Here is a 25,188-nt window from a genome sequence, read left to right on the forward strand (position 1 = left end):
AGAGAACAAACATCCTCTTCATCTTCCATTATCTGATTTTGAGCGATACACTCACCAGTCAGTAGAGGCGTGTTTGTTTCCTCCACAGACGTCACGTCGGCTGTGCGTAACCAACTCGGCCCGTTCCACCACAGTGTGTCAACTGCAAGTACCTCTGATTTGAGTCCCCGAGTTCCGTGATCAGCAGGATTTTCTTTTCCCTTGCAGTGTCTCCAGTTTTCTGGCAGTGTAAGACTCTGGATTTCTGCTACTCTGTTAGCCACGAACGGCTTCCATTGTCTTGCTGTGCTTTTAATCCAATGAACGGTAATCGTCGTGTCAGTCCAGAAATGACATTTAACATTGTTCAGACTCAAGATGTTACACAAATAATTACCAAGTCTAGCGCCGATGAGGGCTCCCAGTAGTTCCAGTCGGGGCAGAGTTACTCGTTTCAGTGGAGATACTTTAGTTTTGGCAGAGATTAAACCCACAGTGCTCGTTCCATCCGATTTGGTCGTGCGTAAATACGCAACGGCACAGTAGGCTCGTTCACTAGCGTCACAAAACACATGGATTTCTTGCATTTCTTGGAAGTTTTTGTTCTGATTTTATTGTTTATCATAACGTCTGTTAATTGACACTTTACTCACATCTTGCAGTTCCTCGCACCATTCCTTCCAGCATGCGACCAAATCCGTCGGCAGCTCTTCATCCCAATCCAAGCCTCTTTCCCACATTTCTTGAAACATCATTTTGGCTCTAATAATAAATGGAGACAAGAAGCCAATGGGATCAAATGTTCTTGACGCTGTTTGAAGTACAGCTCTTTTTGTGAGTTTTTTATCCTTGACATAATTCATCACCTCCGCCATTTCAAAGACGAATTCATCCGTTTCACTTTTCCAGACGAGGCCCAGAACCTTTAATGGAGTGGAATCCTTCCCTTGTTCTTGTTGTTCCTGTGACCATTTTTGTTGAAGTTCAGGACTGTTTGTTTTCCACTTACAAAGATCCATTCCCGCATTTGCCATGATTTCTCTGGCCTTTACGCACAGCTCTTCCGCTGCGTCACTGTTGTCGGCTCCACTTATGAAATCATCCACATAAAGACATTCTTTTATTGTCCAACGACTTCAGACTTTTCTTCTTCATGCTGTTTCAGATGGTGTCGTACAGTAGCTGCCAACAGAAAAGGACTCGATGACACTCCAAACGGGACTCTCGTCATCCTGAGTGTTTTCACCTTTATCTCCTTTTGCGACATCAGCTTGTCATCCGTCCAGAGAAATCGCAGTGCGTCTCTGTCTCTTTTGTCGACGGAGATTTGCAGAAAGGCTGACTTAATATCTGCCATTACAGCTACTGGATATTGTCTGAATTTAATCAGAATGTTCAAAAGGTCAGGATTTAAATTTGGACCTATAAGCAGACATTCGTTTAATGAGCAGCTAAATTTCTCATGAGAGGAGGCATCGAATACTCTCAATTTCATCGTAGCTCTGTCTTCTTTTATGATGATGTGGTAAATAGTACACTGGGTCATTTGTCACATTATCATTGACCATTTCCACTATATCTTCTCTTAAATAGTTTTGAATAACAGCGTCATATCTATCAAAAAGAGTTGGATTAATTTTAAGCCTTCTCATTAGATTATCAAATCTGTTTTTAGCTGTAACATAATTTGAAGACATAGTTACATGCTCATTTTTCCAGGGCAGTCGAACTTCGTATCTGCCGTCAAAAAAACTTCACAGTTTCTTCAAATCTTTTCAGAACTGTTTCATCTGTCTCGGAATGTAATTCTTCCTTACCTATTCCGAGTGACACAGTCAAAAACTGCGCAACTGGTTGGAGAGTGTTTGATCTTGCTCAACACAGACATGCAGCAGTTCAACGTCAACAGCTTCGGTGGCAATATTCAGTGTGGTGACCTCTCCTTGCACAAGCCATCCAAACACACTTTCCAGCACAACAAGTCCGTCTTCCAGCTTTTCCATTTTACCAGTGACAATTTTCCAGTACTGGTCTCGTCCAATTAGGACTCCCAGTTCTTCTGATTCCATTCCTCTCACGGGAACATCCGCCATAGGCATTCCTTTTGACTCCAAATCATTTCTTATCGTTTCACTTGCCATTTTAATAATTGAAGAGCTCACCTTGGGCGTCTCCAGGAGCTGAACTTCGATATTCTGATTATTTCTGATGTTCCTTAAACGCACCTTCACCTTCTTGCATGTCAGTCTTTGAGGTGTTTTGGAGCCAAATACAAAAACATTAAGTGTTTCTTTACCTACTATTGGCAAGTTAAGTGCTCTGGATATGTCTTCTCGAATAAAACTACGTGAGCTACCTCCATCTAAAAGACATCTAGCCACCTGACTTTGAGTGGGTGCGTCTATCCAAACGGTAGCTGTTTGGAGTAAAACTGTACTACTCATAGAACTACTGCTACACTTGCTATCACTGCATCTGCTGTAAGATTTCTGTCACACCGGTTTGTCAAGTAGAGTTATTTTTTCCTGTCTCCATGTCTGTCTTGTCATTTCCTGTTTTATTTTGGAAAGTAACTCTCCTCTCGTTTCAGGTCACTTGCCCTTCCTCATGTCCCAGTCTGACGTCACCCCTGATTCCTGATTGTCTCCACCTGTCACCCATTACCCTCATGTGTTAAATAGTCTGCGTCTCCCTTTATCTTGTGCGCGTGTGTCTTGTCGTGTGTGGAGTCGCCATCTATCAAGTCAAGTCAAAGTTATAGCAATTCAGCAGTCTGCCTCATTAGAGAGTTTTTTGTTGGCCTTTGCCGTTGTAGAATTTCATAGCCTGTTTAGTTTAGAAATCCTCGTACCTAGTTATAGATTTTCCCTCTCCGGAGGCATTTTATGTTAGACCGTTTTTTCCCCTCTATAGATAGAAGGTTTTTGTTATTAGAACCAGTTGTAGATTTTCCCTCTCCGGAGGCGTTTTATGTTGGACCTGTTTTCCCCTCCTATAGATAGTAGGCTTTTTGTTATTAGACCTAGTTGTTGTTTTTCCCTCTCCGGAGTCGTTTTATGTTGGACCTGTTTTCCCCTCCTATAGATAGTAGGCTTTTTGTTATTAGACATAGTTGTTGTTTTTCCCTCTCCGGAGGCGTTTTATGTTGGACCTGTTTTCCCCTCCTATAGATAGTAGGCTTTTTGTTATTAGACCTAGTTGTTGTTTTTCCCTCTCCGGAGGCGTTTTATGTTGGACCTGTTTTCCCCTCCTATAGATAGTAGGCTTTTTGTTATTAGACCTAGTTGTTGTTTTTCCCTCTCCGGAGGCGTTTTATGTTGGACCTGTTTTCCCCTCCTATAGATAGTAGGCTTTTTGTTATTAGACCTAGTTGTTGTTTTTCCCTCTCCGGAGGCGTTTTATGTTGGACCTGTTTTCCCCTCCTATAGATAGTAGGCTTTTTGTTATTAGACATAGTTGTTGTTTTTCCCTCTCCGGAGGCGTTTTATGTTGGACCTGTTGTCCCCTCCTATAGATAGTAGGCTTTTTGTTATTAGACCTAGTTGTTGTTTTTCCCTCTCCGGAGGCGTTTTATGTTGGACCTGTTTTCCCCTCCTATAGATGGTAGGCTTTTTGTTATCAGACCTAGTTGTTGTTTTTCCCTCTCCGGAGGCGTTTTATGTTAGACCTGTTTTTCCCCGTATCGGTAGTAGGTTTTTTGTTATCAGTCCTAGTAGTAGTTATTCCCTCCCCGGAGGCGTTTTCAGTTTAGAGCGTTGTTTTGTTTATTTCCCCCTTAGCTCATAGGGTTGTTTTGTTGTAAGTTTTTCATAGCCATCCCTCCTTTGAGGCGTCTTCTGTTTTGGTATTTCTGTACGGCCTGAATAAAGTCCTGTGTCCTTTTGAAAACTCTGCATCCTAGTCCTATCCTTGTGTCCTGGGCGTGATATTTCGGGCAACTTGCTGTGTGCTTTCTTGTCTCTCTTCTGTGTGTTTTTCTTGTTGATTGGCTAATTGAGGGCAGACTACTTTGTGGTGTCTTCGTCCACATTCTTCACAGGTAATTCCCTGCGTCTTACAATTACGCGCTATATGTCTGCTGCCTAAACACACAAAACACTTGCCTTCTTTTCTTAATTTTTCTCTCCTCAGTTCAAGAGTCAGTTCTGTACAGTTCTTAGATCTATGATTGTTTCCTCCACAGAATATACACTTTGGCTCATCTCTGACGCTGACAGCGTGAAACGAGGCTGTAGAGGCTGTGTAAGATCTCCTTTTTTCCCGGTATTCTTTTCTCCGCATATGACTTTTCCCATTGTTTCTCTTTATCTGGTTGGTGCACATTCTGGGTGAGATTGGCTGTTCTTTCACGACTTTCAACCTCCTTTTGGAAGAACGTCATCAGGCTTTGGACACTGAACGTGTTGTCATTATTTGCATCATCTCTTTCACTACCGTTTTGACGGGTGAACTGCAAAGCCATTTCTTCTGGTATCATCTTCATGAGAATAGGGCAGAGCAAGTTGCCATAACTGTCAGAGACTACTCCCATTGAGCCTAAACTGCGCACTTGTATCTCAATGTCATCATATAGCCTGCGTAAAGCTGCGACATCCCAGGCCCTTTTTACTGGTGTCAGATTTAATAGCTTATTCATATGTGCATTTATGATGAGATCTTTACGCTCAAATCGGCTGATAAGCATTTTCTTTGCATTGTCATAATTTTCGTCTGATAAAGAAAGTCCCATAACTACATTAGCTGCAGTGCCATATAAAAACGACTTCAAATATGTCAATTTATCAGACTTGGCTAGACTCGCATTATTGTCAACTGCTGTCTCAAACTGGCTCCAAAAACTTTGCCACTTACTGACATCTCCGGAACACTTCTCAATGACCAATTTTGGCAACTTGACTGCTTGTCTTCTCACCTCATTGTTTGAATATTGGGAAGACACTGAAGCTGCGCTCTGATTGCCGTCCATATTTCTCAGGATGCGTTTTATCCTGGTCTTTCTTGACATGATTGGATCCATGTATTCCAAGGCTGAATTAACCTCATCTTCCAAATCATCCACTGCTGTCTCCGCTTCAATGTCATGGTCACTATCCATTAAAGCTCTTTCTCTCGCCGTCAGATGCTCCAAGTATTCATCCAGCAAATCTGTGCTGGGATCTTCTTTTTCAACCTCCCGATTAATCTTGTCCAAGAGTCTTGTCGTAGCAGCCCGTACTGCTCCCCTTAGTTTCTTTTGTCAGGTTAGAACCGCAACACAGCTGTTAAAGGAGAACAAAGTTTGTGTGGGACTCAAACCACGACACAGTTTTTCAACAGGTGAAAGACCTTCTGACACAGGAGCCTGGCCCTGTGCTCACGTACTTTGACCACACCAAACATGTAAAGCTGCAAGTCGACGCATCCAAATGCGGCTTAGGAGCCGTATTACTCCAGGAAGAGAAACCAGTCGCATACGCATCCAAAGCACTGAATGAGACTGAAGAAAACTATGCTCAGATAGAAAAAGAGCTTTATGCAGTGCTTTCTGGATGCAAACGGTTTCATCAGTACCTGTATGGTCGTCAAGTGGTTGTTGAATCGGACCACAAACCGCTGGAGTCAATCATGCGGAAGCCTCTGGCAGCAGCTCCCCCACGACTCCAACGTATGATACTGCAACTACAGCGATATGATATCGTCATCACACACAAGCCTGGAAAACAGATACCAGTTGCAGACACGCTTTCCAGGAAGCCGATTGAATGCAATGACTGTTCACTGAGTGAAGGCATGGACTTACAGATACACTCCGTGGTTAGTAATGCGCCAGTAAGTGACAACAAAATGGCAGAGATCAGAGCTGCCACAGCCCAAGATGTGCAACTCTCAATGTTGAGGCGGGTCATCACCTCAGGGTGGCCTGAGTCACACAAGAAATGTCCACCTGCTATTGCAGCGTACTGGAACCACAGGGACGAGATCTCAGAGACAAGTGGTATCCTGCTAAAAGGAGAGAAAATCATCGTGCCCCATTCACTCAGAGCAGAAATGCTTTCACGCATCCACATGGGACACTTGGGGATGGAAAAATGTAAGCAGCGAGCGAGAGATGTACTGTTCTGGCCCGGGATGGGTAAAGAGATAGAGGTGCTGGTAGAATCTTGCAGCATCTGCCAGCAGCGACGCAACTCCACCCAAAAGGAGCCGATGATTTCACATCCTATTCCGGAGCGACCTTGGCAGGTGATCGCCACAGATTTGTTCACATGGAACAACACTGACTACATTGTTGTGGTCGACCACTACAGCAGATATTTTGAAGTGGAAAAAATCACCAGCCTCACGTCCAACAATGTCATCCAAAAACTGAAGGTTATGTTTGCTAGGTTTGGTATACCACAGACACTAATCAGTGACAATGGACCTTGTTATAGCTCAAGGGAGTTCGAAGACTTTGCTCGAGCGTGGGACTTTGAGCACATCACAAGCAGCCCACTGTACCCACAGAGCAATGGGTTGGCTGAAAAGACTGTCCAGACAGCCAAAACGCTCATGGACAAAGCGCATGCACAGCGGACAGACCCCTACATTAGCCTATTAGAGTATAGGAACACTCCGGTCGATGGACTGAAATCGCCAGCACAGTTGTTGATGAGCAGGCGTCTGCGCTCAATCCTTCCGTCCACAGAGAAACAACTTCAACCGGAGCTCGTCTGTCGCAACACAGTTCACATTCAGAGAGAGGTTTTTCAGACAAGGCAAAAACTGTACTTTGACAAGACTGCAAAAGCACAACCTGCCCTGCTTGCAGGAGCTGCAGTCCGTTTCCAACTGCCAAATGGAAGATGGGAGCCTGCAACAGTTGTGGATCCAGCAGGCACCCAGAGATCATACAACATCCTCACAGAAGAAGGTCAGGTGCTGAGACGCACCAGACGCCACCTCCTAAATACTGAGAACAGCACCGACAAAGAAACACCAGCTCGTGTGATTTTGCTAAAAGTTACCAGAAAGTATTTGCAATGGTCTTTTGTTCTTTAAAAGAAAGGAGATGTAGTATTTGGGCATAGTTACGAGTTCACTAACTGATGACGTAAGCAAGATGCGCCAAGGCGAGAGACAGGGTCATGTAAAACATAATAAAGGTTGGCGGCACACGCACGCCGGAGTGAGACTGAAGCACATTGTATGTATTTATTATATCCGGGCTGTGAATACTACAGTAGATACATACAATAGCAATGCTCCGAGCTGTGAATAAGCTTGCATTTGTGCCTGGTGTATCGTTATCTTGTATTTATCATCTGCCTTGCCAAAATGAATCTCTGTGGCTAAGATATACTCGACCTCATATCCTGTGCACAGAAAACATGGAGGTGCTCCCTCCTGACATTCAGGAGTGCATATGCAGCTTGTGTAAAATAAATGTTTCTTTTCTTCGCCGACAGAAACTGGCGCATTTTTTTTTTGCAACTCATTCACTCACAAACACACAGCACGCGACTGCCAAGAACTGGTCCGACACTTGTTCAAAGACAAACTGATAATGTATTGGCTGATTGATTTAATTCTATTATTTGAGGTGCTGATGGGCGGGGATAAAGGGGACTGTGGGCGCAGCCAGGTGAAGCGCAGGTGAAAAGTGTGATTACTGATTTCAGTCTTTGTTCAGAATCAGCGGGAGCGTCACGCTACATCTTTCGATCGTGAGTAATATTTTTTCAGCTGTAAAGAACTATATGAAATAAAAGAAACAACTGAGATATAAGTGACGTCTTTTTGGTTTGTGGACACGCATCGAAGATCAAACTCCCGCTGACTAAGTGTCACCTAATTGTCTTTGAAAGTGCCACTACAATAAATCGAAAGATAACGTGGAGATCGACTGTTGCATTTAATTGGAATCCATCGGGTCAAACATGCCATAAGAGTGAAAGCCGTGATTTCTGCCTCCATAACGAATGAAATAAATAGGCTGGTTTCGAATCAAGCATGCGCATGCATTTGCCTCGCAAAACAAGGCATTCTGGGAAAAAAACGTCACAAATGCTGGTGATAACTTCCCTTTGCGACATGTCACATGACTTTAAAAACTTGCGGTATCTCCAGGGTACCTCCCTTCGCATGCTTTTCTCTGCAGATGGTCTGAAATAAGTGCGGACATAAGACACTCCCCTCAACGTTGCCCTAGTTGGTTAGAATTATCACATGGTATTTCCCACGTGAGAAAATTCCTCAGCCTCCGTCAACAACGGGACTTCAAATGCCTCGGCTCGAGTTCGTCAGCGACGAAGAAAGCCAGCGCCACTGGGCAGGCCATATTCTTTGTGCAAAGTCCGTGAAGTTTCCCCTGGCGCGATAGTTTTTGTTATGTATACAATTATTAATAAAGTTTAAATTAAAAAAAAAAAAAAAAAAGTCCGTGAAGTGCACCTGTGTCCGACTTGACATAGTGGGAACTTGACGTGTTTATGACGAGTTCCGGCGGATCCTCTCAAGTCTTGTGCATGCATCGGCGCAAATGCATGCGATCCGAAACGCGCCCAATGATTTGGCTGTGAAACATGACGAGTGGAAACACCGGTGATACTGATCCTGCGGAAAGAGGCGAGGATGATGAGTTGTATCATGACATCGGTGCAAGGAGAACAAAAGTTAAGGCAGCTCACCTTAAAGTCAAACCAGATCGAGGATCTTTTGGGCAAGGAAGCGGACTATCGAGACATAAAGATGAGGATGAAGGATTTCAACGCTGTGTTCGAGACGTTCAAAGAGCTTAACGAATCCGTTCAACGGCGTTTAAATGCGGAGGAGCTGCGCACTGACCAGGAGCAATGGTTTCAGCCAAAGTTGAAGAGATTTGAGATATTCATTCAAAAGGTATTGTAATAAATATGGGTTTTATCCTTTGGCAGGAAAATACTGCCAGTGTCAGAGCCTTTAAATAATCACAACGGTATAGGAAAATATACAATCTTTATTCAATTATCACACGTTGAATATATAAAACTATTGCATAGAGGTAGGGAGGACTACAATTGACTAGAGGTCAACAGTCACCACAGGACGATCACTGCACCTTTCATCTAGGTGAAGAACCACTACACAGCACACACAGGGCTAGTTTCTAGCTTAAGGCACACCATTTCAAATCACAGCACGCAACACCCTCAACGCAGGAGGCACTGCAATTGATCAATCACAGCAACTTGAGAAATCACAGCAATCCACTCTCACCGTTTAAAGTGAAACCGTATGGATGTCCCGCATATGACGATAGCTCTCCCACATGTAATCTCCTCCCCCTCTGCACTACACAACGGCCTATATAAAACACACACACACATACAGAAATACATTTAACAACAATATTGGTCAAACTTAACTCGCCCGCTTGACAAGACCCTCCCGCTTCGCTGGACGGCACAGACAGTTCGGCTGGCGTCAGTGTCGCGCACGGCAGCAGGGAGTATGAAGAGCAGTGGCGGCTCCTGCACTCTTCTAAAGCCCGGCCCTAACTTCCTACAGGAGGCAGCAAACCTCCCCTCCTCACACAGGAACCTCTGACCCCCTCTCTAACTATCTTCATCGCCGGCAGTCCTAAACGGCTGCGAACGACACCCTCCCTCCCAAGAGTGCCGAACCACAGCAGTCAGATGCTTTCCCGTGCCCCCTCTGCTCTGTCCTTTGTCACCTTCCAGACGACCTCCCGCCCGCAATCACACACACACCTGTACTCAATTCCCTTGATACACAGTTGATGCTAATTACGTCACCGATTGTGTCCCCCAGCATATTCACATCACAGTATTTTTGTGGTGCAAAGAGGCCAAGGCAAAACCCCACAGTGACGGGGCTGCTGATGAGGGGGATGCATTATCTCCGCTGGACAGTGTGTCAAACGTGTCAAAACAAAGATCATCGACTTCACACAGTGCGCGCTCTAGCGCAACATCAACATCCTCCGCGCGCATTAAAGAGGAAACGAGGAGAGCAGCCTTGGCAGCAAAGGCAGCGCATTGGGACAAAAGCAAGCACTGGCATTAAAGGAGGCACAGATAATGGAGAAGGTAAGGTGTCCCGTTATATGGGTTGGAGATTTTAATGCGCATAATCCCTTATGGGGCAGTGATCACAGGGATATTAATGGTGGGATAATAGAAGATTTTTTAGATAAGTATGATCTGGTAGTGATAAATGATGGAAGACCAACTAGATGTGATATTCTTAGAAATGCATGTAGTCATATAGATTTATCAATTGCTTCTTCAAACTTAGCCAGAATTGGTGAATGGGAGGTAATGGACAAATATAATCTGGGTAGCGATCATTATCCAATTAATTGCAGGTTTGGAAGGGATTTGAGGAGAGAAGTGGAAGAGAAAGTTCCTAAATATAATTTTTCTAAAGCCAAATGGGATGAATTTCAGGAAAGTGCTCGAAGCTTAATTGGAGAGGTTGATAGTGATTCTGTGGACAACTGGAATGCTGCTATTAGTTCCATGTTACACGAGGCTGCTCGATGTTCCATTCCTGTGAAGCAGGCACCGAGGCCCCGTATACTGGTTCCATGGTGGAATAAAGAGTGTGACGAAGCTGTAAGGAAAAGGAATGTAGCATATAGAAGATTAAAAAAATATCCAATAACGTTTAATGTGACAGAGTATAAAAGACTAAGGGCAGTGGCGAGAAGAGTCATTAAAGAGGCGAAGAGATGTAGTTGGAGGAAGTTCTGTGGTACACTAGGTCCTGAGACTCCAGTAAGGCAGTTGTGGTTAGCTGTACATAAAATGTCAGGGGTATATAAAAGCAGATCAATACCAATGTTATGGAAAGGAGAGATTGCAGCAGTTTCCAATAAAGAAAAAGCAGACATGTTTGTTGGAAGTTTTCAAGCAGTACACAGCTCAGGGAGCCTGGGAGTTGAGAGATGTAGGAAGAGGACAGAGTTGTTGACAGCTAATAAGTGGAAATTGGAGGTGAGTTCAGATAATGTTAATCCCATTAATCTGTTTTTTACTATTAAAGAGTTGAAAGAAGCAATTATGTCTGGGGCAAATACTTCTCCCCAGGGAGAGATAGGTTGTCGTATGAGTTATTTAAACATTTGGATGATTTGGTACTCGAGGACATTTTGGCTTTGTTTAATACTGTGTGGGCAGAGGGTTGCTTGCCAAAGGAATGGAAACATGCGGTTGTGGTCCCTATCATGAAGCCAGGCAAAGAAGCATCTGACCCTAGTTCATACCGTCCTATCGCACTCACAGCAGTGCTATGTAAAATTATGGAGAGAATTGTTACTCATAGATTAGTGTACTTTTTAGAGACCAAAGGAGTCTTTGTCGGTTTTCAGAATGGCTTCCGAAATGGGAGATCCACAATGGAGTCAGTTGCGATCTTAGATCAGGATATAAAAAGGGCATTTAGCAATAAGGAAAGTGTAGTTAGTGTATTTTTAGATATTGAGAAGGCATATGACTCTTTGTGGAAGGAGGGTCTAATGATTAAAATGTTTGACTTAGGAGTGAGGGGGCGGATGTTTAACTGGATTAAGAATTTTCTCATGAATAGAACTATACAAGTTATGGTGGGTGGTGTCAGTTCAGAGAGTGTAGAAATAGAGAATGGAACCCCACAGGGAAGTGTTATTAGTCCAGTTTTATTTAATATAATGATTAATGACATTTTCTGCAAAATGGAGGGAGCATTTGGGTTGTCTTTGTTTGCTGATGATGGGGCTATTTGGAAAAGAGGGCGAAATGTTGAGTTTATTTTAAAGCAGATTCAAAGAGCATTAGTGTCAGTAGAGGAATGGGGGAACACATGGGGTTTCAAAATATCTGCTTCTAAGTCTAAATATATAGTATTTGGCTTTAAAAGGAAGCTGCCTAATATTGGATTGCATATGTATGGATCCCCACTGGAGAAGGTCAAAGCTTTCAAATTTCTGGGTGTTTGGTTTGAAGAGCGGATGACTTGGGCTGTGCATGTCAGAAAAATTTTGCTGAAATGTGAAAAAGTTTTGAATATTATCAGAAGTCTGGCTGGCTGTGAGTGGGGGGCTGACAGGGAGACAATGCTATTAATTTACCAGGCCATGATCAGATCCTCTCTTGATTATAGGTGTTTTGTGTATGGGTCTGCATCTAAATCTGTTCTGGCAAAGCTAGATTTGTTGCAGGCCAGGGCTTTGAGGCTTTGTTGTGGGGCCTTCAGAACATCCCCAGTCCCTGCCCTGCTTATTGAAATGGGAGAAATGCCCTTATGGTTAAGGCGCATTAAGTTAGGGTTACAGTACTGGGTGAAATTGTGGGTGTCATCAAACTTTTCCAGCAAGGTGCCTGTTACAAGAGTCTGACAGAGGCAACAAGTATAAAACATTCTTTGCAAATATAAATCAGTGGGCTGGGAGGCTGGGTTTGGAACAGGGAAGCGTAGCGGAACATACAAGCTGGCTACCTATGCCATATTGGGTGCTGCCTGAGCTGAACATTGAACTGGTCTTTTTACAAGAAAAAGATAAAAAAAAAAAGCGGGTAAATCCAAAAGTAGTAGAAAATCTAAATTCAATCAGAGACAACACTTTGATTATTTTCACAGATGGATCTAGAGATCCAGTTAGTGGGAGAGCTGGGTTTGGGATGTTTGTGGAGCAGATTGGGGTGAAGATTGGCCGGCGCATCTCTAATGGGAGCTCTGTTTTTACATCTGAGTTGATGGCAATCTTATGGGCATTAAACTGGATTGAGGAAACCAGATCTAGAGAGGTTATCATCTGTTCAGACTCTGCAGCTGCTCTGGAAGCCTTAAGAAGGGGAAAATCTAAGGCTCGACCTGATATTATTATTGACATCTTAACTGTGTTTTTTAGAATTGGGTTTAGATCTAACATCACCTTTTGCTGGGTTCCGGGACACGCAGGGGTTGAGGGGAATGAGCAGGTGGATCAGATTGCAAAACAGAGTTTGAATAGAGAAGTAGATGTCCATATATCCTGGGGGAGAGCGGAGCTGAGAGAAATAATTAAAGAGGGCTTAATGAAGGAATGGCAGAAAGGGTGGGAAAAAGAAAGTAGGGGTAGACACTATTTCTCTTTACAACCTCTTGTTAAAAAAAGATGTACCTGCACTTTTCAGTCCCGTAGGGATTCAGTTAAACTGTGTAGACTAAGACTGGGTCACTGTGGGTTAAATCACTCCTTGTTTATTGTAGGGAAACATGTGTCTGGTCTATGTGAGTGTGGGAGTCCTGAGACAACAAAACATGTTCTTCTGGAGTGTCCAAAATATGGATCAGAAAGACATACATTATTTGATAGACTGTTAGGACCTGGAGTTCAGGCTTTTTCTGTTTTTTCTTTGCTTGGACATCGTGAGAACCATCAGTTGATCTCTAAGGCAATTTTGCAATTCCTGCGCAATACAGGATTATATGTGAAAATATAGTTCATCATCGAACCTGTGGAGGGCAGTAATACGCTAAATAGTGTTTAAACTGCCGGAATTGCACAAGAAGAAGAAGAAGAAAAAGAAGAAAGGAGGCACAGCTTGCTGCTGAAAAGGAGGAGCTAAAGATTCAAACTGCACTGGCGGTGTCTAATGCAAAGATTAAAGTGTATGAAGAATATGATTCTGGACCAATTGATGGGATGAATGAATATCTTGAAGAAGCAGTTGTTTCACATGTTCAAAAGGGTGTTGATTTGCAAAGGGTGACAATTCCCCCCACATATCCCATGCAGCCTCCAGTCTCATCAATGGGAGCAAGACCCAAGATTAAAGGGCCACGTGAGACAATGCATAAGCCCAACACTGGTCGTCAACAAACAATAAAGCATGACAATGAATTATATGATGTTATAAAAAGGCAGACGGATATAACAGAATTGCTTGTCAAACAACAACAGTCAACTTGTTTACCTCATCGTGATGTGCCTGTGTTTTGTGGCAACCCACTTGATTTCAGGTCTTTTTTGAAGGCATTTGAACATGTTATAGACTCAAAAACTGACAACAATGCAGATAAACTCTTCTTCTTGGAGCAGTTTACAAAGGGTGAGCCACATGACCTGGTGAAAAGCTGCCAACATATGCCCTCTGGCCGGGGCTATAGAGAAGCAGTGCGCCTACTGGAGGACCGCTATGGAAACCCCCTTAAGATTGCAACAGTATTCATTGATAAATTGTTGAACTGGCCGCAGATTAAATCTGAAGATGCCAAATCCCTCCACAGTTTTTCCCTTTTTCTTGTGACCTGCATAAATGCTTTGGGAGATGTTGAATATATGGAGGAACTGGATAACCCGGCCAACATGAGAGTGGTGGTTGCAAAACTCCCCTATAAAATGAGAGAAAAATGGAGAGCTGTAGCCTTTGACATCACTGAGACAAAGCAAAGCCGGGTAAGATTTGTGGATCTTGCAACCTTTGTGGACAAAGAGGCAAGAATAGCAAATGACCCCCTCTTTGGCGACCTGCATGGAATGGCAGGTGAAGGAAAAGAAAGAAAAATACCTGTTGCTGTAAAAATGTCAAAGAAAGAAAATCCAAGAGGCAGTAGTTTTGCCACCAGCGTGTCATTGTGCAGTGAAGCTGTCAATACAAGCAACAGGCCCACCGCATAATGTAACAATGCTGCCCTCACCAGGCCATGTCTGTATTGCAGGAAAAATCATGCAATGGCTGAGTGTCACCAAATCCTAGAAAAATCACACAAAGAGAAGCTGGACTTCTTACGAAAGAACGGCATATGTTTCGGCTGTCTATTGAGGGGGCATCTTAGCAAATATTGCAGCAGAAGAATGATATGTCAGGTGTGCTCACAAAAACACCCAAGCTTGTTGCACATTCATAAAGATGGAAATGTTACAAAGCAAACTAACACAGGCTGTCAAACTGAATACACTGAAAATCAGCAAATAATTTCAACTGCTCTCGTGGGTCTGGATGAGGAAGCGTCTCTCTCGCTACTGGGGCCGGAGACAGCTGCACCCTGGCAATTCTTCCCGTGCGTGTCAAAGCAAAACTGGGGACAAAAATTCTGGAGACCTATGCATTCATCGATCCGGGGAGCTCCGGAACCTTTTGCACGGATGCACTGGTCAAACAGCTTAACCTGCATGGTAAAGGAACAGAGATAGTTTTAAGCACCATGAACTCAACCAAGCGTGTAAAGGGCTGTCTTGTAAGAAAACTGGAAGTTTGTGGGATCAATGAGGACAAATATGTAACTCTCTCAAAGGTGTTTGTCCAAAAGAGGATTCCAGTTGGAAAGAAAAACATCCCTCACCAAAAGGACATTAGCAAGTGGTCTTACCTCAGGGACGTGAAATTACCAGACATCGATGCTGATGCAGGGCTCCTTATTGGAAATGACACTCCTGAAGTTTTTGAGCCTTGGAGAGTGATTCACAGTCGCAACAATGGACCATATGCTGTCAAGACAATCCTGGGATGGACAGTTAACGGACCAATAAGGGCACATGTGGAAAGAGAACAGCAGGCTGTCACAGTTAACTGGATAGCAGTGGAAAACATAGAAAAGATGCTGTTGCAGCAGTACAGCATAGACTTTCCAGAACACAGCCGTGATGACAAACTGGAAATGTCAATTGAAGACAAAAGATTCATGGAATCAGTTTCAAAGTCCGTGGAATTCAAGGAGGGACACTACTACATTGAGCTACCAATGAAAGACGCAGAGATAAAGATGCCGGACAATCGAGAAGCAGCAATCCAGCGTGCACTCACCCTTAAGAAAAGACTGAGCAGGAATCCTGACTTTCATGCAGAGTATTCCAACTGCATGGCAGACATGTTGAATAAAGGATATGCTGTCAAGCTCCCTGAAATGCAGTTAAAGACGCAGTAACTCCCAGCTTGGTATATACCTCACCATGGTGTATACCATCCACGAAAGAAAAAGCTTTGCATTGTGTTTGACTGTGCTGCCAGTTACCAGGGGATGTCTCTCAACCAAAGGCTGCTCCAAGGCCCGGACCTAACTAACACACTCATAGGTGTGCTGATTCGATTCAGAGAAGAAAGTGTGGCCATGATGGCCGACATAGAAGCCATGTACCACCAGGTGAGAGTCCCGGAGAAGGACACTGACCTCCTACGCTTTTTCTGGTGGCCAGGCGGAGACCTGTCCCAAGAGATGGCTGAGCACAAGGTAGTACTTAGTTCTTTTCTGAGCCACCTCATCTGCCAGCTGCGCGAACTTTGGACAACAGGATAAGGTCATCACCAGAAGCTGTGGAAACAATAATGAGAAACTTTTATGTTGACGACTGCATAAAGTCAGTTAGCAGTGAGAAGGCTGCCATAGCATTACGAAAAGAGCTCACAACACTATGCGCCACTGGAGGCTTCAAACTGTCTGGATGGACGAGTAACAGCCGTGCCCTTTTGAAGTCGGTGCCGGAGAATGACAGAGCAAAAGAGGTGAGAGCATTGGACCTTGTTAAAGACGCCCTTCCCATAGAGAGAGCCTTGGGTGTATTGTGGTGTGAAAACTCAGACTCCTTTAAATTCAAGGTTTCTACAAAAGAGAAGCCAAACACAAGAAGAGCAGTTCTTTCTACGGTCAGCTCCATATATGACCCTCTTGGATGATTGGAGAAATTGGGTGAACCAATTGCCCCAAATATCCAACTTCCAAATAGCAAGGTGCATCAAGCCAAGGGATTTTGGTCCGATAGCCGCAGCCCAGCTCAATCACTTTTCAGACGCCAGTGAGAGTGGCTATGGGACGGTGTCATACCTGAAGCTGACAAATAAGAACGGCCATGTTCATTGCGCCTTTATGATGGGCAAGGCTAGAGTAGCCCTGATGAAACAAACCACCATACCACGATTAGAGCTTACTGCAGCGGCAATGGCTGTAAACATTGATAAGGTGATGAAAAGGGAGCTCCAGTGGGACCTCCAAGCCTCAGCTTTTTGGACAGATAGCACAGCCGTGCTAAGATACATCACAAATGAAGCATTGAGGCTGAAAACCTTTGTGGCTAATAGAGTTAATGTCATTAAGGAGGCCACAAGTGTGGAGCAGTGGAACTTTGTCAATACATCCGAGAACCCAGCTGATTGTGCCTCACGGGGACTCACAGTGGAGCAGTTCCTGGCCAACCAAACATGGCTGCAAGGGCCTGCCTTCCTACAGTGTGCAACTGTGGGAGCGGTGGACAAGCCTCAATGCTTGAATCTTGGTGAGGATGATCCAGAGGTGAGAAAAACAATCTTGGCGTTTTCTGCAGTCGCTGAAGGCTTGTGTGCAGTGGAAAGGTTGATAGACTACTACTCTAGCTGGTGGCGCTTAAAACGGGCCATAGCCTGGATCCTGAGAATAAGAGACTATCTGATTTCAAAGGCACACAGGGAAGAAAAATAGTAAATTCTGCCTCCCCCCCTCAAGGACCGCTGACTGTGGAAGAATTGAACAAAGCAGAAGTGGCGATTGTGCGGTACTGTCAGCGTTGCAGCTTTCAGTCAGAAATCTCAGCTCTGGAAAAAGGAAAGCAAGCGCCAAAAAGAAACAACCCAATCTATAGGTTGGATCCTTGCCTCCAGGATGGCCTGCTCAGAGTTGGTGGAAGATTACATAAATCCGCCCTGCCTGAAAGCTCAAAACATCCCATGATAATGCCGAAAGGTCTCAATGCTACTTACTTGTTATTGCAAGACATTCATGAAAAAACTGGACATTCTGGCAGGAACTTCATGCTCTCTCGCCTCCGACAGCGCTACTGGATACCTGCAGCAAACGCAGCAGTAAGAAAAGTTTATTTCATTGTGTGGTTTGCAGAAAATATCATGCAAGAGGTCAGGAGCAAAAAATGGCAGACTTGCCTGAAGATTGGCTGATTCCTGACAAACCCCCCAAAATCAAAAACACTCTGGCCAAAAAAGGAATACAGTGGTTCTTCAACCCACCGGCTGGACCACACTTTGGTGGAATATGGGAGAGGCAAGTAAGGCTGGTGAAGAGAATATTAAAGTCAGTGCTTGGTGAACAAACTATGGACGATGAATGCCTACAAACTCTGCTTTGTGAGGTTTAAGCAATTGTTAATGATAGGCCTATAACCACTACGTCGGATGATCCAGGTGACGTAGAGGCATTAACGCCAAATCATTTGTTGCTACTTAAGAAAAAGCCACTGCTTCCCCCTGGTCTCTTCAGCAAGCATGATTGTTACTCCAGAAGGCGGTGGAAGCAAGCCCAGTATCTGGCCAATGTATTTTGGAGAAGATGGACAAAAGAGTATCTACCAAGCCTTCAAGAGCGCCAAAAGTGGAACAGGATAAAAAGGAACCTCAAAGTTGGGGACGTCGTTATGATAATGGATGAAAACTCGCCAAGAAATTCATGGTTACTAGGCAGAGTGGAGCAGACTACGCTGGACGCCAGAGGTCTTGTTCGGAGGGTACATGTCAAGACTAGGAGCAGCACCCTTGAAAGGCCCATCGACAAGCTCTGCCTCGTCTGTGAGACTGACACTTGACTAATAACTAATGACGGACGACTGACTGACATTGACAAAGGGGTGTAGGCGGATCGCCAGAAACGACTATTTTCTTTTACAGCAAGGACCCATAAGATCAAGTACTTCTGTATTGCTATATTATGTTATGTACATGTATGAACTATAAGGATAGTAAGTAGTTAGAATTTTGTGATACAGTGAAACGGTGATGATGCTCTGCTTTAGTTAATTATAAGTTCCCCTGCCTTATAATTAGGGGCCGGGTTGTATTGGCCGATTGATTTAATTCTATTATTTGAGGTGCTGATGGGCTCCCCGCCCAAAGGGGACTGTGGGCGCAGCCAGGTGAAGCGCAGGTGAAAAGTGTGATTACTGATTTCAGTCTTTGTTCAGAATCAGCGGGAGCGTCACGCTACATCTTTCGATCGTGAGTAATATTTTTTCAGCTGTAAAGAACTATATGAAATAAAAGAAACAACTGAGATATAAGTGACGTCTTTTTGGTTTGTGGACACGCATCGAAGATCAAACTCCCGCTGACTAAGTGTCACCTAATTGTCTTTGAAAGTGCCACTACAGATAAAGTTGAACAATAATTAAAGCAGAAACACCACATCACCTTTACCACTAATGTAATATCAGACAAGTGACAGTTAAATAGCTGTGATGAACTTATTCACCAGTGGCAAACAAAAATGATATATACTTGTAAACTAAACTCAAAATCAAAAATATACTAAGACATCTTCAGAAGAAACCATTTAAAATCAGCTTGTAATAATTCTGACAATACTGTTGTGAATTCCCTGCTGGGAGGAGTACACGTCACAGCAAACTTTATGTGCAGTTAAATAGTCGAGTTAATCTTCCACCGATCGTCAGCGCTCTTCTTTATTCCTGTGTACAACAGTGTGCGTCGGTGATGATGTAAATTACTTGATGAATGGATATTGTTTATATTTTGTATGTAACAAGAGCTATTAATATTACCACGTTAATGAGCTCGGTTTGCTTTGTTAGCTTACATTTAGCATGTCTTACTGAACCCCATGAAACATGGACGGCCCGACATGTAACTTAATTACCATACATTTGATTTCCTTCTGTGACTGTTTATTTATCAATGTAGCTGTCGTTCATTGAGGCGGCTATCATATTAGCGTGTCAAATTGACCGGACCGGTAGCCGACGTGGCTGTCTCATTTTAGCTTGGTCACGTGACCTGCCTGTTGCACCAAGCCGTAGTGTTGTTCAACGATCCTACACTGACCCCTGTCGGTGATTTGCAGTATGACACGTTATTCATGTCTATTGTAATTCATGTTATCCTATTATTACTGTATAGTAGGTCAATTATTACTAATATTGTTTTATTATTGTTGTCCTCTGCAGACATCACACACACACACACACACACACACACACACACACACACACACACACACACACACACACACACACACTACAGTGTACTACAGTGTCCTGTTCATTTGGAGGTCAATAAAGTCATCTCAAGTGGAGAAGTTGCTGCGTCTTCTCTGACCGGAGGATTAGGCCAGTATATATACAGCCAGCGTATCATCACCGAAGCTGTTCTGTTACAAATACCGTCTCCAAACCTGCTGACATTACAGTATTCAGCTCACACTCTTACATACAGTACAATCTCATTCACATACTCACCATTCACACGACATGAGCCAAGATCAACATTTTAAGAGAAAAAGGCAAAAAAACAAAACAAATACACCTAAACATAAGAACACAGGCAAGAAAGACACACAGAAAGGAAAGAGAGTCAGAAGAGCAATCCATAGAACTACAAAGCAGTCAAAGCTTGGATTGTAATGACAGATGTTGGTTAGTCATGCCTGCTCTACTTCACATGGGTGATTATTAATTCTTAGGATACTGATGTCAGTAATGTCTAGATTATAGATAATATATAATTCCCAAAGACAGAGTACACACAGCCTACACAAAACACAGCAGCAGCAGCGGTTAAATTCAGTGTCGATACAGTCTGGTTTTCTCTGTGTGACATCTTGACAATCTGAATCTGAAGCAGAGAGGCTAGTACAGTGAGTGAGACCGTTTTTAAGTAACGGATATCTGAGAAACTTGTTGTGAGAGGCAGTGCAGTGTGAGGGATATTGTCTTTCAGTCCAAGCACCTACTCGGAGAGTAGTACCAGTATTTTGCAGGTAAAGTTACCTTTTAGGTTTGTGAGTTAGTTGATGTGAATAGTATTCCTCTGTGTTTTTTTTTTAACAAAAGCTCATCTTCCAGGACGTAAGTGGGAAGACGGTGGTAGCTTTGAGGTGCCGTGGTGCACACTGGGATTGCATGTGGCAAATGCATAGGATTAGGGGGGATTTTCACATGGGCAGAGCCAGGGAGCGGGGGAGAGTGTTACACATTCTTCTACTCTTCCTCCTCATTGTTGTCCTTTTCTTCTTCATCATAGCGGTGAAAGAGCTGGTGGAGATGCTGCTGGAGGCCACGTGGTTTTGACCCTTTTCTCGGGTTGTCCACTTGCTCTAGAAGGACCCATTGGCGCTGCCCAGCTCTCTTCACCTCTGTTCGTCTGTGGGTTCGACCTTTATGCATGTGGGCCCTAAACAAGGAGTGAAAACATCGGTAAGACAGGCTGCATCATCAAAATATGCACGGATGAAATAAAAGGACCAGATGTTGCTAAATTTGTTATTTGTAATATGTTATGTTAGAGAAATAAAATACCCAGAAATTATTTTTTACTAAATACTCCAAATCTCCACCCTCCATAATCGCGCTTAAAAATAGCTATCTTATCAAGAGATGAACACAAAGCAACGAATCTTCCGTTATTTCATTCATTGACGTTGACGTCGATAACATACTGTGATTTGATTGGCCTGATGCCGGCTATTCACGGCTTCCCTTTACACTGTCCTGACCAATCACAGGGGAGCAGTGTCGTGACAATAGCCTCACCTGATTGGTCAATCATTCTTTTTTTTTTCACCAAGGGAGTCCAGCGCAGCTTGGCCTCCTCACAGACAACAGGGTGCAGTAACATGTTTTCAACGCTCATTCACCCCGTAACATTTAGAGGGGCGCTGTTTTACACATCATGAAACGCTCAATAATTAATGGAGAGAGACGAGGAGGAGACGACAGATACATCACAGAGGGATTACGGAAACTGTTAAAAAAAGTGATTTTATTAAATGATGCTATATTCTGAAACAACTGAGGAAGCCTGGCTTCCCTTGGCCTCTGCAAGAAAACGCCACTGGTGGAGCGGTCTAGGTCTGGGTCAAAGTGTCAAAGTGTCAAAGTCGCCTACTAAGATTATATGTGAGTTTGGGAAGATGGCTTATTCTGCAAATAGGGAGTGGAAAAATGTGGGGGAGTCTGTGTTTGTGCCATAGATACCCGCTAGTGTTACGTTGTCAATGTTACCGTTAATTATGATGAAATGCCCTTCTGTGTCAGTTACAGTTGAAATATGGGAGTATGGTGTGTCTTTGCTTAGCAGGATGGAAATACGACTTTTTTTTTATTGTAAATTGCATGGACAGTCTGGCTACTCCATCCAGCCCTCAATTTCCAAGACTCTGCCTCCGAGATGGGCTTCTTGTAATGGACAGATCAAATCCAATCCACTTTATGTATAAAGCACGATTTTAACAAACACAAGGTTTCCAATGTGCTGTGCAACAAGATAAAACACAATACATAGATAACACAATAAAAACACAATAAAAAGATGAAGTACAAAATATAAAGTTAAAAGTAATAAAATATCATAAAATAAATAAAATATACTGCCCGCACAAGACAAAAAATATGCATGTCATAAAACCAACACCCTACAGGGTGAATGTAGGTGTAGCTGTCTGATTTCAGTTTGTGTACATGGTTGAATATTTTGGTTCTTTTTGCAGGGGAGCTGATTCCTTTTAGATTCTAAGAGGTTATATTCAGAGCCAATGCATGGTGTTATTTTTGGTTAACCTGAAGTGAAAATGCCATGTTCTAACCATTTGAATCATAAAAAGTCATAGTAGCTACAGCATGTCGAAAAAAAGTCATAGTATAGTATGTCGAAAAAAGTCATGCAAATTTCATATAGAAGGTCGGAAAAAAAATCCAGATTCCAAAATCAGATTCCAGCTCGACAACCTCGATAAGAGAGGACCATAGCCAGTAGTCAATGTACAGGACAGACAGGGAGCTGTGCTGAACTTCCAGCTTTAGAAAGGACATTAGTGGAGCTTACCACTGAGGGCCCAGAAACCAGACTTGCTCTGGTAAGTCTGTCACAATCTGGTGTCATGTTAATGCTCTCACCTTTGGTCTATCGCTGGTAATGGGTTATATATAATATATATGGGTTATAATTATGATTTAATTATTGAATTTTCACTCAAATTTGTATGAATATAAAAGAAAATTAAAATGCTATTGTGGAATTGTGTTTTTATTTTCACGTTCACATTATGCTGTGCTTCTATTGATCTGCTGATGAGATTCCTCAATTATTGCACTACATCTCAGGCCCAGCAGAGGGCAGCACCAGGTTACACAGATGCTGTTGCACATCACGTTGTGTGACCTGGACTCTGCAAATTCACGAGATATGAAACGATACAACACTATATATTTGGTAGACTTTTATTCTCTATCAGCCATAGACACACTGCAACCATTTTATTTTTGTCTTTTTTAATTTTGATACAGTAGTACATGCCCTTATAGATTAATATAAGCATTGTAAATGTATATAACTGTCATCACAGAAAAGGGATGCTGTTTCTTCAAATTAAAAGCCTACCTGTCACAGTGAACTTCCACTAGTTTGCATTTTACATTTTTCTAAATCACAAAGTAACAGTGACAGTGTAATAAATACATTACATGTTGTAGATGTAGTATTTGGGCATAGTTACGAGTTCACTAACTGATGACGTAAGCAAGATGCGCCAAGGCGAGAGACAGGAGCTGTGTCCCAATTCAGGGGCTGTATCCGAAACCGCATACTACCGTACTGCCTACTACATACTGCGTTAGATACTGTATACTGCGTACTGAATGTGGGATTCAGTATGCTACTTCAGCAGACCGACGCCGTTCACACCGCAGTATGCAGTATGCAAGTTTCCCAGAATGCATTTCGTGGCGACCGGCAGCGGTAGTTGTAAAACAGGCGAAAAGCTGTTTTATGTCCCGCTGTAGCGCTGTTATTATGTCACTTTATTAAATTTTAATATTTTTTCATGCGAGAAAGTAACCGTTTAGATCCCCAATGTGCGGTTAGTTTACCCAAATGACGGCTGTTGTCATGGCCACTCGTGGCCACGAGATAGTTAATGCGTGGCCACGAGTTATTATCTCGTTATTATCTCGTGGCCACTAGATAGTTAATGCGTGGCCATATTGTTCACCTTCAGTAGCGGAATGTTATCCATGGAGCTGCCTGTCAGTCCGTGAATAAAGGTAAAATAGGCCTAGTCTGATTTTGTATTCAAGAGTAGCTTTGTTATTGTTGTCATGGCAACTGTAATGTCAATAATAATGCTATGACAGCTATGACAGGCTGGAGGAGTTTCCGTCACACCGGCCGCGGAAGCGCCGCGGCGCGCCGATGAAAATCGCGCGTGGTCCGCTGCCCCCTGTTCACACCAGACGCGTATTTCTCCGCGACAGTCCACAAGCGCTTCTGCTCAGCTGTTGTTCATTCAGAGCTATTTTTTTCCATTGTGAAGTAAATAACCCCATAAAATTAATACGCCATGTTTCTGTAGAAGTATCAGTAGAAGTAAGCCAATTTACACTGTATTTTGTGAAATGCTGTCGGCTATTTTGCACTAGTAGTCATGTTTACTTTATTACAGGCATCCAAAGTTGTTTACTTAAGGAGAGTGCTACAAAATACACATGTTGAATTACCAATGTAGCTGTATATTTTCAATATTAATATTTCAGTTTAGTCTTATACGATATGTAGCCTAATGTTTCAGGTTGGTATTCAGTGGTAATTGAATTTTAATTGTGACTGTATAGTATGTGGTTACCATGTCTATTCAGTCAATACATACATGACCTGAAGGAAGTTTGTCTACAATTCTTTCGCTCAAATACTCCCCTTTCAGGGTGTTTACAGTGTTACTGTTTAGGTCTGTTAGATCACATTCTTCCTTTACATTATTGTAGAGTCAGCAGGAACGAGGCCAATCACCTACCAGTGAAACAGATTTTCATGAGACTACTTTGTGATCCTGTCATGTTTGTTCAATTTCATACGATTTTTTATGATTAGAGAATAATTTTTCTGTCAAATCTGTAAATTGTGAAATTTAACATGTTAAATTTTATGTTTCCAAAGGCTACATATGAAATGGAGAGAGAGGAAGACGCCATCCTGCAGTTTCTGCGGGACCGTGGAATTCAAGAAGAAATCATAAAAAAACTAAAAAATGACAAGGTGAGCTATTCTTCCCCAGATCAAATCAGAACCCTGCATCTTGGGAGTGCAATGCTCTAGTTGGGATGTTGAAAATATACAATTAAGAAGGTCCTGCAATGGTTAATTGTCATACCTTAGACTTATAAACATAGTCTACATAATTACATATATAGTATTTTTATTCAGCTTCACATGGGCACACCCACAGTCCGCCTTAAGGTGAAGAGATCCTATTTTAACCCAAAATAGCCTAGTTTATTTGAATATTACTAGGATTTTCTGTATG

The 25,188-nt window shown here is 43.0% G+C and overlaps 1 long non-coding RNA gene across 1 annotated transcript in view; it reads right to left on the reverse strand.

The window, feature by feature from the left end:
* Nucleotides 1-7,227: 7,227 nt before the first annotated feature.
* LOC311010619 overlaps nt 7,228-25,188 on the reverse strand; it is an 87,857-nt gene continuing 69,896 nt past the window's right edge. The window contains exons 2-3 of the long non-coding RNA XR_014596811.1: nt 19,040-19,240; nt 7,228-7,513 (exon numbers count right to left, since the gene is read on the reverse strand). This is a non-coding gene — a long non-coding RNA (uncharacterized lncRNA). The remainder of the gene's footprint in view (nt 7,514-19,039; nt 19,241-25,188) is intronic.

Source organism: Eutrigla gurnardus, assembly GCF_963514095.1.
Source record: "Eutrigla gurnardus genome assembly, chromosome: 3".
NCBI classification, from domain to species: domain Eukaryota; kingdom Metazoa; phylum Chordata; class Actinopteri; order Perciformes; family Triglidae; genus Eutrigla; species Eutrigla gurnardus.